General features: G+C 43.2%; 1 non-coding gene across 1 annotated transcript; it reads right to left on the bottom strand.

Annotated features, from left to right (window-relative positions):
• Positions 1-209: 209 nt before the first annotated feature.
• LOC115070567 lies at positions 210-342 on the bottom strand. The gene has a single exon (XR_003849724.1). It is a non-coding gene; the product is annotated as a small nucleolar RNA SNORA51 (small nucleolar RNA).
• Positions 343-14,657: the final 14,315 nt, after the last annotated feature.

Raw genomic sequence — 14,657 nt, 5'->3', positions numbered from 1 at the left:
AAAATAGAAAGAAGTAACTGATTTCCACAGGCTGTCCTCTGACCTCCATGTGCTCATGTGGCACACAGTGGTTTGCACACAAGAGTGTGTGAGTGCACACCACATAAATAAATAAATAAATAAATAAATAAATAAATAAATACAGTGTAGAGAAAAGAAAATGTCATGATGAAACCCCTTGCTTTGTACAGCTTTTTTTGTTTGTTTTTCCATGTCTCCCCATTCACAATACAGACCAGGCACAGTGACCTGGGCTGGGGTGTATACAGGCCAGGTTTGCTCCACCTCCTCTTCCTGTACAGTCAGTGTAAGAGCACAGCCTGTAGTAAGCACCAAGAGGACTGTTTGTTTTTTGGGACAGTCTCACTGTGAAACCTTGGCTGGCTTAGAACTTGATGTTTCAATCAGGCTGGCTTCTGAATTTACAGTGTTCCTCCTGCCTCTACCTTCCAAGTGCTGACATTATAGGTGTTTACCACCATGCCAGGTTTTATGTGTATTAAACTGGAGGCTTCATGAATGCTAGGCAAATACTCTACCAACTGAGGTACATTCTCAGACACCAAAATTTTTCCAAAAATAATGTCATCAAGTAAAGCCTGATTAAAGGCTAAACATTAAATAATCATATTATATCCAGGTCAGCTACATAATTTTTAGGGCCCAGTGTGGAATAAAAATGTCATCCCTTTCTTCAAAAAGAATTTGAAAGTGTCAACAATAGAGTACTAGGTCAGATGTGGGGGTCCTTCTGAGTGCAGGGGTATGTGTGATTCTGCAGGTCACATGACCATGATTGTACAGTCTTAATTTCTGCTATGCAAGAGAACTTCATTCTGTAGAAATAAATATTGTAGAACTTAGGGATACAGGGACGACATATCAGCAACCAATTTTCCAATGCTTTAGAAAAAGGTGTGTGTGTTTAGGGAGAATGGGGGTTAGCAGGCAAATGAGATGCTGCATTAACTGCTGGAATTCCAGGGCACGCATCCAGGAATTTTTCTACTACTCTCTCACGTTGCTATATGTCTGAAATTTATCAAACATTTTAAAAAGATACATGCCTGAGAAACTATTTATTTTGCTGAATGAAATCATGGCATATTGGTTAGGACTTTTTTTTTTCTTTTTTTGGTTTGTTTGAGGCAGGGTCTTTCTATAGTCTCAGCTGGCCTGGAACTCACTGTGTAGACCAGGCTGGCCTCAATCTTAGAGAGACCCACCTGCCTCTGCCTTCCTAGTGCTGGGATTAAAGGTGTTCACCACAGTGTTCAGCTTGGTTATGACTTCTTGAATGTCAATAACTATTAGGCATCTTTAAACATATGTAAAGCAAATGTGAAAGTTGGTGATTATGCGAAAGTTGGTGGTGGCTTACAAGAGTGTATCATCTCTGCTTCTGTATTAGAAATTTTTCATAATCTTGAGTTTTTAAGCCATTCTTAAGTCCATCTGACTATCATTTTGTGGATTCTTTTTCCCCAGTCCTTGGAACGATGTGCAAATTTTATGTTGTATATACACCATTTAAATCGTGCAAGTTCTGCTTTTTCACATTGCCAGAGTCTCTATAATTGTCTCTTTCATGCCTGCATGTTGGTTCACTAGCCAGACAATACACTTTCATTGTTGAAATTGTAGTTTGTTTATGTAGTACACTTAAATATATAGTGCTTTTCCCTCTACAATCTCCTCTTAGGAAATATTTCCAGGTGTAGGATTTCTGGATCACAGACATGATCCTGTTTATGAATCTTGAAACATTTTGCCAAATTGCCTTCCAGAAAGTTGTACCAATTCGTATCATATGAGACTAACTGTTGGGAGTTAACATTAATTTTTCAGCTGGTGCTGGGGTTATGCTGTGTGCATCTTTCTGATTCCTCTTTTGTGAATTGTTCTGTCTCTACGCCTCTGTTGGGGGGCTAATGCACTTCCAAATCTGCCTGAGCACTTTGAGTAATAAAGATATTACATCTCACATCATGTTTGCCTCCAATATTTTTCCAGAAAAATAACTTCAAATGGAAGGAGAATGCATGGCAGATATAGTGAGCCATTTTGCACGCCAGCTCTCTGTCTACGAAGAGCCCCATGGCCTGGCGAGGCAATCATTTGTTTGGAAACAAAGCAATTACATTTATCTAGAACATAAAATACTACAAAACGTTATCTTGAGATGATTTTCCAGAAATAATAAAACACACTGGAGGCATTTGCTGTGTCTTCATAATCAAAATAATCAACTTTTAGGCCAAGCAGGGTAGCCTCTGCCTTTAACCCAGTACTTAGGAGGCAGAGGCAGGTGGATCTCTGTGCATTCAAGGTCAGCCTGGTCTACATAATGAGACCCTGTGTCGCTGGGGCTACAGGGAGACTCTTTCTCAAAAAGAAAAAAAGAGGAAGGAGAAGAAGAAGAAGGAGAAGGAGAAGGAGAAGGAGAAGGAGAAGGAGAAGGAGAAGGAGAAGGAGAAGGAGAAGGAGAAGAAGAAATTTTTAAATTTATTTTTATGTATATGAATGTTTTGCCTGCATGTATGTAAGTGCATCACTCATGCAATGCTCATAGAGACCAGAAGAGGGCATCAGATTACCCTAAAACTGGAGTTATCAACAGTTAGCTGCTGTGTGGGTGCTGGGAATGAACCTTGTTAGAGCTATATGTGCTCTAAACTTCTTAGGCATCTCTCCAGTCCCAATAATAATCAGCTTTTCAAAAATAACTGATTTGGTTTTCCTACTGCTTTGTTTCAATCAAATCGAAAACCTCGTATGGAGGTGAAGTCATTATGATAGCCAAGTAAGGTTAATCCATAGGTATGAAAAGTACCTGCCTTCTGTTTCTATGGGGACCAAAACCAATTGGAAGGCTAGGTTGATCGCTAAGTTACAGTCTATCATTGAGGGAAGCCGAGGCAGGAACTTAAGGCAGAAATCTGGAGGCAGGAACTGAAGCAGAGACCACAGAGAAATGCTACTAATTTGCTTGCTTTCGCTGGCTTGCTCAGGAAGTTTTCTTATAAGACACAGGCCCACCTTTCTATGGATAACACTGCCCACAGTGAGCTGGGCCCTCTTACATCAATCAGTAATTAAGAAAATGCCCCCACAGACATGCCCACAGGCCAGTTGGACTAAGGCAATCCGCACCTGAGACTCCCTCAGATAACTCTAGACTGCATCAAGTTGAAAATCGATGTTAGCCATTACTAGACTTCTCCAGGGTGGATACCAAAACCACCCAAGATGAAACAGGTGGAAAAGTGCAGGCATGGGGTCTGACAGCCACACTGCTCCCCAATAAGCAGCAGATTCTGGTCAATGTGATGTATGTTTGGGCCACAGACCATGCATGGGCTTCCCCACCCTACACACATAGGTCTCCTCTCCAGGCCTTCCTTGTAGGTAGCGTCTCTTCTTCCTCGGTTCTTAACTCTGCAATATTTACTAGGCAACTGTGCACCAGTGTGGGTCAAAGTTCGCACTGGTGGCAGAAGCAAAGCTTTCATTTGAAGCTGCCTACAATGTCTGATGAGCAGATGGAGATCTTCTTAAGACCAGCAAATCTAAGACCCTCTGCTACATCCCAAGCAATACCAGGGTCCTCTGGAAACCATCAGCCTCCTGTCACTTGGATTTCAAGGCTAGTTCTGTTTTGTCAACTGGATGTTATGCTAGAGGTTTCCTAAGGACCAACGATGGGAGGACTGGGCACTGCTTTTTGCTCTCTCGCCTCTCCGGGGCAGGGTCTTTCTGCCATAGGGAGCACCCTGAATTTCCTCCTATTCATCACAAAGAATCTATTCACAGAAGTGTTCCGTGAAGTGTATGAAAGCAGCTCACATCATACATGGTATAGCCCAGCAAGTGAAGCCTCTGCCCTTTGGGAGGTCTCTTTTCTCCCACCCACTCCACCTTCGGTCCTCCTGGATCGGAAAATACAGTCACCTGTTTCACTGAATACAGCCACAAGCACACATACACGTCTTAGCTAGGCTGCTGTTGAGTTACATTGCAGGCACAAGTTGGGAAACTACATGGCTTATACCCTAAAAGATTTTTTACCTGGCCCTTTGAGATAACGCATTAACCTCAGTTCTAAATCTCCTGAAGCCTAAGTTCTGCTTATAAATTTTCTCCCAGATCGCTCATGTTGTCACCTTTCTTTTCACTGTTTCCTGATTTCTGCCTTTAGACTTACACTCGGATCAGTCCTGTATTCAAGCTTGTGGAGGTCCTTACAGTGAACAGAATAACTGTGCACTCAGCCAACCAAAATCCTGTCAGAAAACCTGTGCTTCTTAGAAAGCGACAGGGAGGGGCACATAGGAAAAAAAGCACTTTAATTGGCTGGTACACACCTTACTGTACATTATCTGTCAAGAGAAGGGTTTAGCCCTACTAGGAGGACCTGTATATAAGGCCTGATGCAGAGGAATCTGAGCCCTGGACTCCTCTCAGCCTCCTAGATATTGGCAGATTGCCTCTGGTTGTCCAAAGTACGGAAGGAGATCTGGGGAGGCCAGGTTGGAGTGCTGGACAGGCAAAAGGCCAGAACTGGCAGAGAAAGGGCCAGAGGTGGTGACTCAACTGTGTGACTCCTGCACTTTCTGAGGTCTCCAGCTCTACCCAGCTAGGTAAGTGGAGGTTCTAGAAGGGTAGTCAGGGGAGGGGGAGTTGTCTCTGATACTTTTGACTTTTCCAGCAAAGGCAAACAGAGTTTGGCCATAGCCAAATATTCTTAGCCAGGTTTTATCAACAACAAACATGAAAAGATGCTAGGCACCATTGGCCATCATGGAAATACATATCAGAACAACGTCACTACCTAAGCTCATGAGGATGAGCTGCAGTGTCAGATAGTGACAAGTGTGGACGGGATGTGGAGAACACAGAATCCTGTTACAGTACTCATGGGAATGTAAAATGGTACAGCCATTTTGGAGAACAGTCTGGAATTTCCCCAAATAATTAAATCTGCAGTGACACTGCGGCCCAGGAACTCCCCTCCAGATTATACACCGTGAGAAATAAAAATGTATGTTCACACAAAAACTTGCATACAAATGTTCACCAAAACATTATTCACAATAAACCCAAAGTGGAAACAACTAAAATACCCAACGACAAATGAATGAACAAACAATCTGGTATATCCATACAATGGAATATTATTCAGCAATGAGTTGTTGAAACCTTGTTGCTACAAAGGGCACTGTGGCCAGTCTTCTAAACTGGCTCTTCAGTGAACTTGCTTCTCACTAAACTTCCTGTTTTGGAGAGACCCATACGTTAGAAACTATACTTCCCAGGCTCCTTTGTAGATAAAAAATTTCACACCTGACTTAGCAGTAAGACTTGGGAAAGGAAGGGAACACAGAGCCCTGGTCACACAGCAGAACACAGTAGTGTCCAGAAAGCTTAGTTACCAAAGCGATGTCTCTTGTCAGCAGCTGACGTGGGATTCTGGGTGTGTTGGTGGAAAGAATGTGGAGCAGTGAGTAGTAACTGCAGTGGTATTTGACTAGAAAAGTTCTGTGTTGCTCGGGAAATTTTCCTGGCTCTGAAGCAGCCAAGGTTCGTTCCCTGGTTTCCCTGGAGGTCCCATAAGCAAGCTAATGTGATTTTAAAATCTGCTTTCTGATTAAACTAACTAGTATGGATTTTGTCGCCTGCTCGTAAAAATTCTGTCCAACACAGGTGGGGAGCCCAGGGCATGAAGAGTTCCTGGAGAAAAAAATACCTCAAAAATATTATCCCCTTGAAACATGTTGTCTGAGTACAAGCCAAGGAAATGTGTAAGCATCTTGCTGAAATTGTGAGAAAGATATCAAAATGTTCTAGAGGCACAGGAATGGTAAATGAAATTAATTATAAACTTCCTGCTATTACAAATTTATGATGTGTAAGAGGCTGATGACTTGTTTTTGTTGAGTAGGCTGTCTTTATTTTATTGTATTGGAGATAAAAATGTATAAACACGTAAGTGCTTTCTGTGTTCCTTTATGACCTCAGGTCCTTACCCCTATTTTTCTCAAAAGCTTCTCAACAAGAAGGAGTCAAAGAAATCACTATTGGGCCTGGGCACAGACTCTAAGCTATATGTGGTTACAGTGACATGCCCAGCAATTAACTTTGCATGGGCTGGTGGTTGCAGTAGTCATCTCGAGCCACAGTGAAGTAGTCTGAACTTGGAACAGCCACAGCCTTTTGAAACTCTATAAATATACATGTTAAGCCATTGAAGTCTTATTTTTCCATCAGACTCCAGGGTCCTTCCTGGCCAGGAAGTCTCTCTTAGCTAGCTCCCAGATTCCCAGGCAGACTGTCCATCTCCCAAGCCCTTGGAAGACCTAAGGAAGGAGATCTGGGACCTAGGGTGCCTCTCAGTGCTGAGATTAAGTGGCATGGATGAATGGTTTCCCCAGACCATAGGAAGACCAGAAAGTGAGTTAGCCCTCCACCCTTGGTCTGTGAGTAAATTTCACAAGGAAGACACAAAATGGATGACACACTCAGTGGAGAGGGGCTGGTGGACCTGCACATGCACAGTCTCAGGAGACAAAAGTGGGTTCTCAGCACTGATACATAGCCATGGATCCCATCTCAGTCACTCCCTTTCACTATGTTGGATTTTTATGAGAATTAGCAGGAGAGGATGGTTGTGAAGCCATCCGGGATCCCATGGCTATTTCATGGCAGCACAGGACTTGGGTGAGAAGCTGTCCGCCTGTGGGACTTTCTGAGCACCTTCGTTGGCTCTACGTAAACAGATATTCTCTAAGGAAAGGCACTGGAGTCACTTGGAGCCAACACATGAATATGAAAAGATAGCTAAATCTCAGACTCTCCACTGCTGAGGGTCTGATGACACAAGGCAACAGAAGAAACCACATCACTGGCTTGTTCTGTGCACCCACACAGGGCATGTGATCCCTCACCCTTACTGTAGTATCAGAGCTCCATGTGGGCTGCTCCAGGTCACCCACCTCACCTCCTTGGCATTTCTTCCCTCACTGTAGCCACAGTGGTCTCACAACATCTCAGGCACCTGGAGTCTGTCCTCCCTCAGGCCATTTGCACAAACTCTTACTCCCACCAACTCTCTCCACCTATTATCTGATGACGGTTGCATCATTCTTTGGTTTTTCTGCCCAGTAACAACCAGAACTTTTATCTCTTTTGTTCACTGTCAAATGCATTACTACTAAAATTGTACCTGTGTTGTAGTGGTTGCCTAGTAGACACCTGTCAATTAAGAAAAGAGAAACATAAAAGTAGAGTGAATTCTAACCAGTGTGGTTTATTAACACATTTGTTAGTCACTGTTGTATTACTGTGATGAAAGTACCTAATGGAAACAACTTATGGGAGCAAAGATTCATTTATTTATTTAGGTTTACAGTTCCAGAGGGTCTCAGGGTGATTGGGGGAGGCAAGACAGAATTTACAAGGCTGTAGAATTCTGGAAGCATCATAGTGAACCAGGAATCAGAGCACATCAAGATCTGGAATCAAGGTCCAACTTTCAAAGTCCCACCTTTAGTGACTTCCTTCTGCCAGCTAGGTCCCACATCTTAATGGCTCCACAGGCTCCCAAAATAGTGAGGGAAGTAGACAACAAGCTTCCCAAACAAGAGACTGTGGGGGACATTTCAAATTCAAACCGTAACGATCCTGAAGGGAAATTATGGTGGATTTCGCCCTTTTCTTTTTCCTACCGTTCTAGTGCTAGGTTTCCTAGCTAAAGACAAAAAAGTGTGTAGTGCCCAGGAGAGTGTCTTTGAGTCAGAGCTTTTCATATCCATGGGCACGCTCCTGCAATCTTGAAAGCTAAAGTCTGTGGCAGTAATCAGCACTCACCAGCACTAAGGAGAATTGTCTCCACTTGATACCTCTCAAAATCTTCACAATGACCTTGCTCACTGTTCTATTCTTAACTGGTCACTGGGGACCAGTGCTTCAGAGCACTGACAAATTTTCTTAGCAGCTCATTTCTTATAAGTTACACAACATGGTTTAGACTCTAAAATCAGTGCTCAGACCTTCATGTTTCTAGGGTGATCCTGGAATGTCACTAACGTTTTTGGGACAGCAGTCCCTGACAGAGTGCCATACTGGAGACTGATTAGGCTGATGACAATTCGGTGAGAAATGAAGTGTGTAGCTAAGTTAGTTCACAGGTGGAGGCCAAGCCAGCAACTAGGGCCTGAGCAAGGTCTGGCCTTAGCTCTGAGTCCCCCACGTCGGGTAGCCTTGGGCTAGGCCCTCTGGCCTCCCCTGACCTCAGCAGCCTCATCTCCAGGTGGGAGAGGATGACAACTGAAGTCTGCTGACAGCTCGGGAGTGCTGGGAGAATTAACTAATAAATGATTGGGAAGCACTCGGCAAATGTAAAGTGCGATATAAATGCTTAATAGTAACAACCACCCTGTCAGGCGTCCAGGGCTGCTTCTGAGCTCTGTGGTCCCTGTGTAATGATACCGAGCCCTATAAAGTGCTTTACGAATAGTAAATAATTCATTCTCAAGGCACCCCAGGGAAGCGAGAAAGTATTCCTCTTACTTCAGAGGAGTTGAGATCCAATATTTGCTGGGGTTGCTCAGCCAGGAGGCCTTGCGAAGCCAAGTTTGAATCTCTATGGCCTCTGGGTTGGGCCAGGCTGGGCCCAGCTGCTTCAAACTGGGAAGGCCAGGCTCAAGGCGGGGAGTAAGCCTGTGCTCCCTGGGGACCTGGTCAGGCCCTTTCAGCAGATGGCTGTGGCTTGGAAGAATTGGCAGCATGAGAACTCATTGAATATAGCCTGAAAACAGAACAGGCAGACTGGCCTCCTGGTGGCCAGATACATGGCCTTTAGGCAAGATGGGTATGTCTAGAGCCTTATGGAAGACAACAGTCAAGTCAAGGAGTCTAGTCAAGAATGGGGTGGCCAGAGATAGAGGACAAAGGGTTCTGGTTTCAGCTATCTTGTGTAAAGTCTGGGGGTTTCTTCCCCATCAGAGACAGACATGCCATGTCCCTGGCCTGGGGAGAATTCCCTTAGTCAGGGCATATGGCCTAACCTTGGCTAGGGTGACAGAGTTGAGGGCAACAGGAAAGGCCCAGCTCCACAGCACCAGACTGTTGCTGTGATAAAACACTGACCAAAAGTAATTTGGGGAGGAAAGTGTTTATTTGGCTTACCCTTCCATGTCACAGCCCATCATCAAAGGAAGTTAAGACAGGAACGAAAGGCAAGAACTGAAGCAGAGACCATGGAGGAATGCTGTTTACTGGCTTGCTTCCCTTGGATTGCTCAGGTACCCTCCTTATATAGCCCAAGCCAGGCCCACTTGCCCAGAGATGGTACTGCTTGCAGTGGGCTGGGCTCTCCTCCATCAATTACCCATCAAGAAAATGTCTCATAGATACAACCAGAGGCCAATCTGATGGAGAAAATTCCTCAACTGAGAGTCCCTCTTCCCAGATGGATCTAGCTTGTGTCAAGTTGACAAAAGCCAACCAGCACAATTGACCCCTTATTAGCTTGACACACAAACATATCACTGTTTAACTTTGACCTTTCCTTTCTTGTTTATGAAGAACTTATGTTAATATCCTAATATAAAATACCTTAAAAATCCCACAATCTTTAAAAAGTCCAACAATTTAAAAAAATCTGAGTTCTCTTTAAAAATCCAAAGTCTTTTAAATGCAGCCTCCTGTAAAATCAAAAACAAGTTAAATACTTTATTTCAAAAGGGAAAAACTGGGCACATTTAAGCAAAACCAAAGTTCAGCAGTATAACTCAATGTCTGTCATTTGGGATACACTCATGATCTTCTGGGCTCCAAAAGGTTTGTGCAGCTCCCTTTCCCTGACTCTGTCCTCCACAGCATGCACAACGTATCTCCTTGACTCAGAACAGCTCATGCCACACCTGCCACTGTCCTTGGCGGTCAGTCCACCTGTCTTGGCATTGCCAATATGTTGGGATCCCCACTGCAACTGAGACTGCACCTTCACCAATGGCCTCTCCTGGCCTCTCACAATGCCAAGCCTCAACTGTTCTCTGTGACCCCTTCATACCTTCAAAACCAGTACCACATGGAAGACTCTTACGCATTGCCTGGTTCAGCTGCCAGCTTGAGTTGCAGCCTTTGTCCCCTCTGAACCACAGCTTCTGTGTGCTGACCCTGAGGAAATGCTTTCAAATTTTCAGCTCAGGGATGCTGGTCTCTCATTTATCGCAGCTGATTCTTCAGCCCCAGCTAACCAGCATCAGTTGTTCCAGTAAAGCAGAGGCTTCACTTCTACAGATTCTTAATTCATATGTATCACACAAATGGACCTAGTAGAGTCTTTGCTTCCCTCCAAAGCTTCAGAAGCCATGTCTCCACCATCTCCATAGCGCTCAGCATTATCGTCAAAGTTCCCACAGACCAGCGCACTAAGCTCCAAGCACTCAACAGCTTTTTCAGTCCAAAGTTCCAAAGAGTTCCACAATCTTCCCCCAAAAATAATGTGGTCAGATCCATCAAAGAAATACCCCACAATCCCAGTACCAATTTCTGTTCTAGTTTGCTTTCTATTGCTGTGATAAAACACTGACCAAAAATAACTTGGGGAGGACAGGGTTTATTTGGCTTAAACTTCCACATTACAGGCCATGATGAAAGGAAGCCAGGGCAGGAACTAAAGGCAGGAACTAAAGCAGAAACTATGGAGGAATGCTGCTTACTGGCTTGCTTCCGCTGGCTTGTTCAGTGACCCTCCTTATACAGCCCAGGCCCATCTGTCCAGAGATTATACCACCTATGGTGTCTGGTTGTCCTACATCAATTGCCAACTAAGAAAATGCCTCACAGACATGGCCACAGGCTATTCTGATGAAGGAGAGCTCTCAACTGAGATCCTCTCTTCTCACATGACTCTAGTTTGTGTCAAGTTGACAAAAACTAACCAGCACAAAGTCCAAAGAACCTGAGGTTCCAAGTTTCAATTCTTATGTTACTGTCTTCCTCCCCTGAAATGCCAGAGAGGCCCAGAACTCTGCTTAGATTCCGTCTCCCTAAAAATGGGATACCTGCCCTTTACCATCCCAAGAAACAGAAAGGTGCTTGCAGCTGTGGGGTCAGATATGACTGAAGATCTTCCCGCCATTCTCAATGTTGAGGATGTGAACAAGGAATCAGGAGACCAGAAGATGTTGAGCTTCTCTAAGTGGGGCCCTGAGTTAATTGAAGATATTAATAACTTTGCCAGCTCCCTGTGGCACAAGAGATGGGAGCACTCATCCTTGTTCTCAATGATAAATCAAGGATAACTCTTGCTATCACTGTGCCACCCCTGTGGAGGACAGATGCTCTGACATGCTAATGGGCTAGTGAGTCATAGTGTCCTGGTGTCAGGTCAGCCCCTGGTGCTAGGACAGAGACAGCACTCATATCCCTCTTCCCAGGCCCGGCATTTGTCACATCTAACAGCCAACAATCCCAAGACTTCAGGCCCACTCATGGCCTGTTAATAACCTTCTTCTGGCAGGTGGCATTTTTATTGTTGTTTTCCCATATGGGTAGGACTGGAAAGGAGCCAGGGGAGTGTGATGCAAGCTCAGTCTCACATGCATGACCTCACTTCTCCTCATAGACACTGTGAAGTAGACAGAGGAGTGGGCTGCTAGCCCCATGGTTGCTTAGCTGGCCAAGCCAGCTAGTCACTATTCTAAACCCAGGGCTCCTTCAGCTCTGTACTGCTGTTACCATGTTGAATTCCTTAATAATGTTTGGGCATGGGCCCTGCCTTTTCATTTTGTACTGGGCCCCAAAAATTATGTAACCAGTCCTGAAAAAAATGCTAAAAAAGAAAATATCATAGTACAATAAAATAATCTCTACCTTGATAGAAAAGATTTTTATCTAAGAAATGCAAGCAAGAATAAGTGCTAGGAAATACAGTAGTACATACGCATTATAAAGTGTTGATATTAGCAGATACAGAAAGTTGACTTTGTTATAGATTTAAATTTTGAATTTTAAATCAGTTGGCAAAGTACTTGCTATGTAAGCATGAAGAACTAGGTTTGATCACAGGCATTCACATAAAAAGTTGAGTGTGGTGGTATACATTTGTGATCCTAGCACTGGGGAGGAAGAGACAGGCAGATTCTGAGAGCTCAGTGGACACCCAGCCTTGCCTGATCAGTGAGCCCTGGGTCCCAGTAAAAGACCCTGTCTCAAAAGACAAGGTGGATAGCTCCGGAGGAACAACCTGAGGTTAACCTCTGGCCTCCACACACATGCACATATGCATATACACCTGTGCGCACGAGCTCACACACACACACACACACACACACACACACACACACACAAATGAATAAAAGTAAAAAGAAGCCACTTCCACACAGTGTGTGAACTCAAACGTGTTGTCAGGTTGATGCAGTAAGGACTTGGAACAGGATAAACATGTTATTTCTCATCAACATGATTATAAATGAACAAGATTCAACAAAATTGACCAAAAAACTATGAATCAGTAAGACTGTTGAGTACAAGAAAAAATAAACATAAATGGAGAACATCATTCAACACCAACAATAATTATTGTTGGGTATACAATAAAAGGTATATGCATTAGAGTTTTTGTAGCCATGACAAATTCGTAAGGATAACGGTTTAAAGGGAGGAAAGATTTATTGTGAGTCAGTTTCAAGGGTCTACGGTGTGTGGTCCTATATATTCTGGGTTATTGGTGAGCAGAACACCATGACCACAGGAGCATGTGACAGAGGCTTCTAATCTCTTGGTGAACTGGAACCCTAAAGACAGACAGGAAGGAACTAGGGTCAAGAGACCTACCCCAGTGACCTACTTCTTCCAACCAGGCCCCACCTCCTAAAGTTTCCCAGACCTCCCAAAAAGCACCACCCATTGGGCAATCAAATCTTCCACACATGAGCCGTTGGGGGACCTCTCATATTCAAACAAAGTAACAAAATGCCTTCTGTTTTGTTTTGTTTTGTTTTGTTTTGTTTTGTTTTGTTTTGTTTGCTTTAAAGTCTCTGAATAGTCCAGGCTGACCCTGAATTCTCCATCCTCCTGCAACAGCCTCCTGAGTGCTGGGATGTGCGACTACTTCTAGTTTCAGAATAGATTTTTAAAGCCTAAAAGAACCAAGAATGATTATTATAGTGCATGTGTGTCCACAACACAAATAACTGACACAAGTCTATGGAATCTATAAAATAATATTTTAATAAATGAAAAAATAAACTGCAAAGATATTGCAAAGTTGCCACTGACTGTCACTAACAGGCACTAGGAAATGAAAAATGGATGAATGCACATTGTTCTCCAGTTAAACAGTTTGTAAGATTCTTGTCAAACACCAGTGGAATATTTTAATGAAATGAATATTTGTGAATATAATTTTAAACTTTGAAAATAAACAAGTGAGAAAGGTTGGAGGCATTTTTCAAAAGTGGGGATAGCTGTTCTGCCAAAATTTAAAGTGTATTGTGAAGTTCCAAGAATGAAGCGTTTTATTGGCGGAAGAATGTGCAAATGGATCAATAGAATTGGCTAAGCACACCCAGGAAAAAAAATGTCAAAGATATAGAAGACTCAAAAGAAGACAAAGGGAACATCATGCCCAAGGGGAAAGGAGTGGGTTAGTCAGCAAATCGTGATTTTATTTGTAAAGGAAACCTCAGGAAAAAAAAAAAAGAAATATATATCAATAATTACTGATACTGGAATGTGGAGATGCTTATAAAAATCAGAAATAAAAATAGCACAAAGGAAAATCCTGACATAATAAACCACATGGTACATACATATATATATACATATATATATCAGGTACTGGTTATATTAAAAATTATCTCACTTAAAAATAAAGGTGAGAACATGGGTTCTAGGATGTAGCTTAGTGGCACAGCAGGTGCTTAGCATTCCCAGGCTTTGGGTTCAATTTCTATCACCAAAATAAACAAAATGAAAAGTAAAAATAAAAGTGAAATTCTAGTTAGGACAAATTGGAAAGAAGGATTTTCAACAAACATGGTAAAGGGAAAACTGTCTTATTAGTTAAAGAACTCTTACAAATCAGAAAAGAATAACTTATCAAGAATCTAGGTACCAATAGAAATAAGGGTTAGGTCTAAAGGCAAGTGGCCAGTATGCCTAAGTAGATGGCAAAATGTTCAGCCCAGCTAGTCATCAACGGGGTGGGAATTAAAACCCTGTGATATTGTCTGGTGTGTATGGCAGTGGCAAAGAAAAAGGAGCTATTTTTCCTGTTTTTAAGGTTGAATAAGACAACCCAACACTGCCACAGATCAGATAAATTCTATGGGTATACAAATTTTCTGGAGACAATTTGTATTAGGAACCTTAAAAATTAATCCCTTTTAGGAGGGGTTGGGGGTAGGGGTGCATGCCTTTAATCCAAGCACTCGGTAGGCAGAGGAGGATTTCTGTGAGATTGCAGCCAGCCTGATCTTCATAACAACTTCTGTATCAGCTGGGGCCACAGGGAGACCCTGTCTCAAAAAAAAAAAGGGAGGGGAGGCTGGAGAGATGGCTTAGCAGTTAAGAACACTAGTTGTTCTTGCAGAAGACCCAGGTTCGAATCCCAGCACCCACATGGCAGCTAACAACTGTCTGTAACT

The sequence above is a fragment of the Nannospalax galili genome, unplaced genomic scaffold, assembly GCF_000622305.1.
Source record: "Nannospalax galili isolate Female #2095 unplaced genomic scaffold, S.galili_v1.0 scaffold996, whole genome shotgun sequence".
Lineage (NCBI taxonomy): Eukaryota > Metazoa > Chordata > Mammalia > Rodentia > Spalacidae > Nannospalax > Nannospalax galili.
This window is presented reverse-complemented; position numbering and strand designations above follow the sequence as displayed.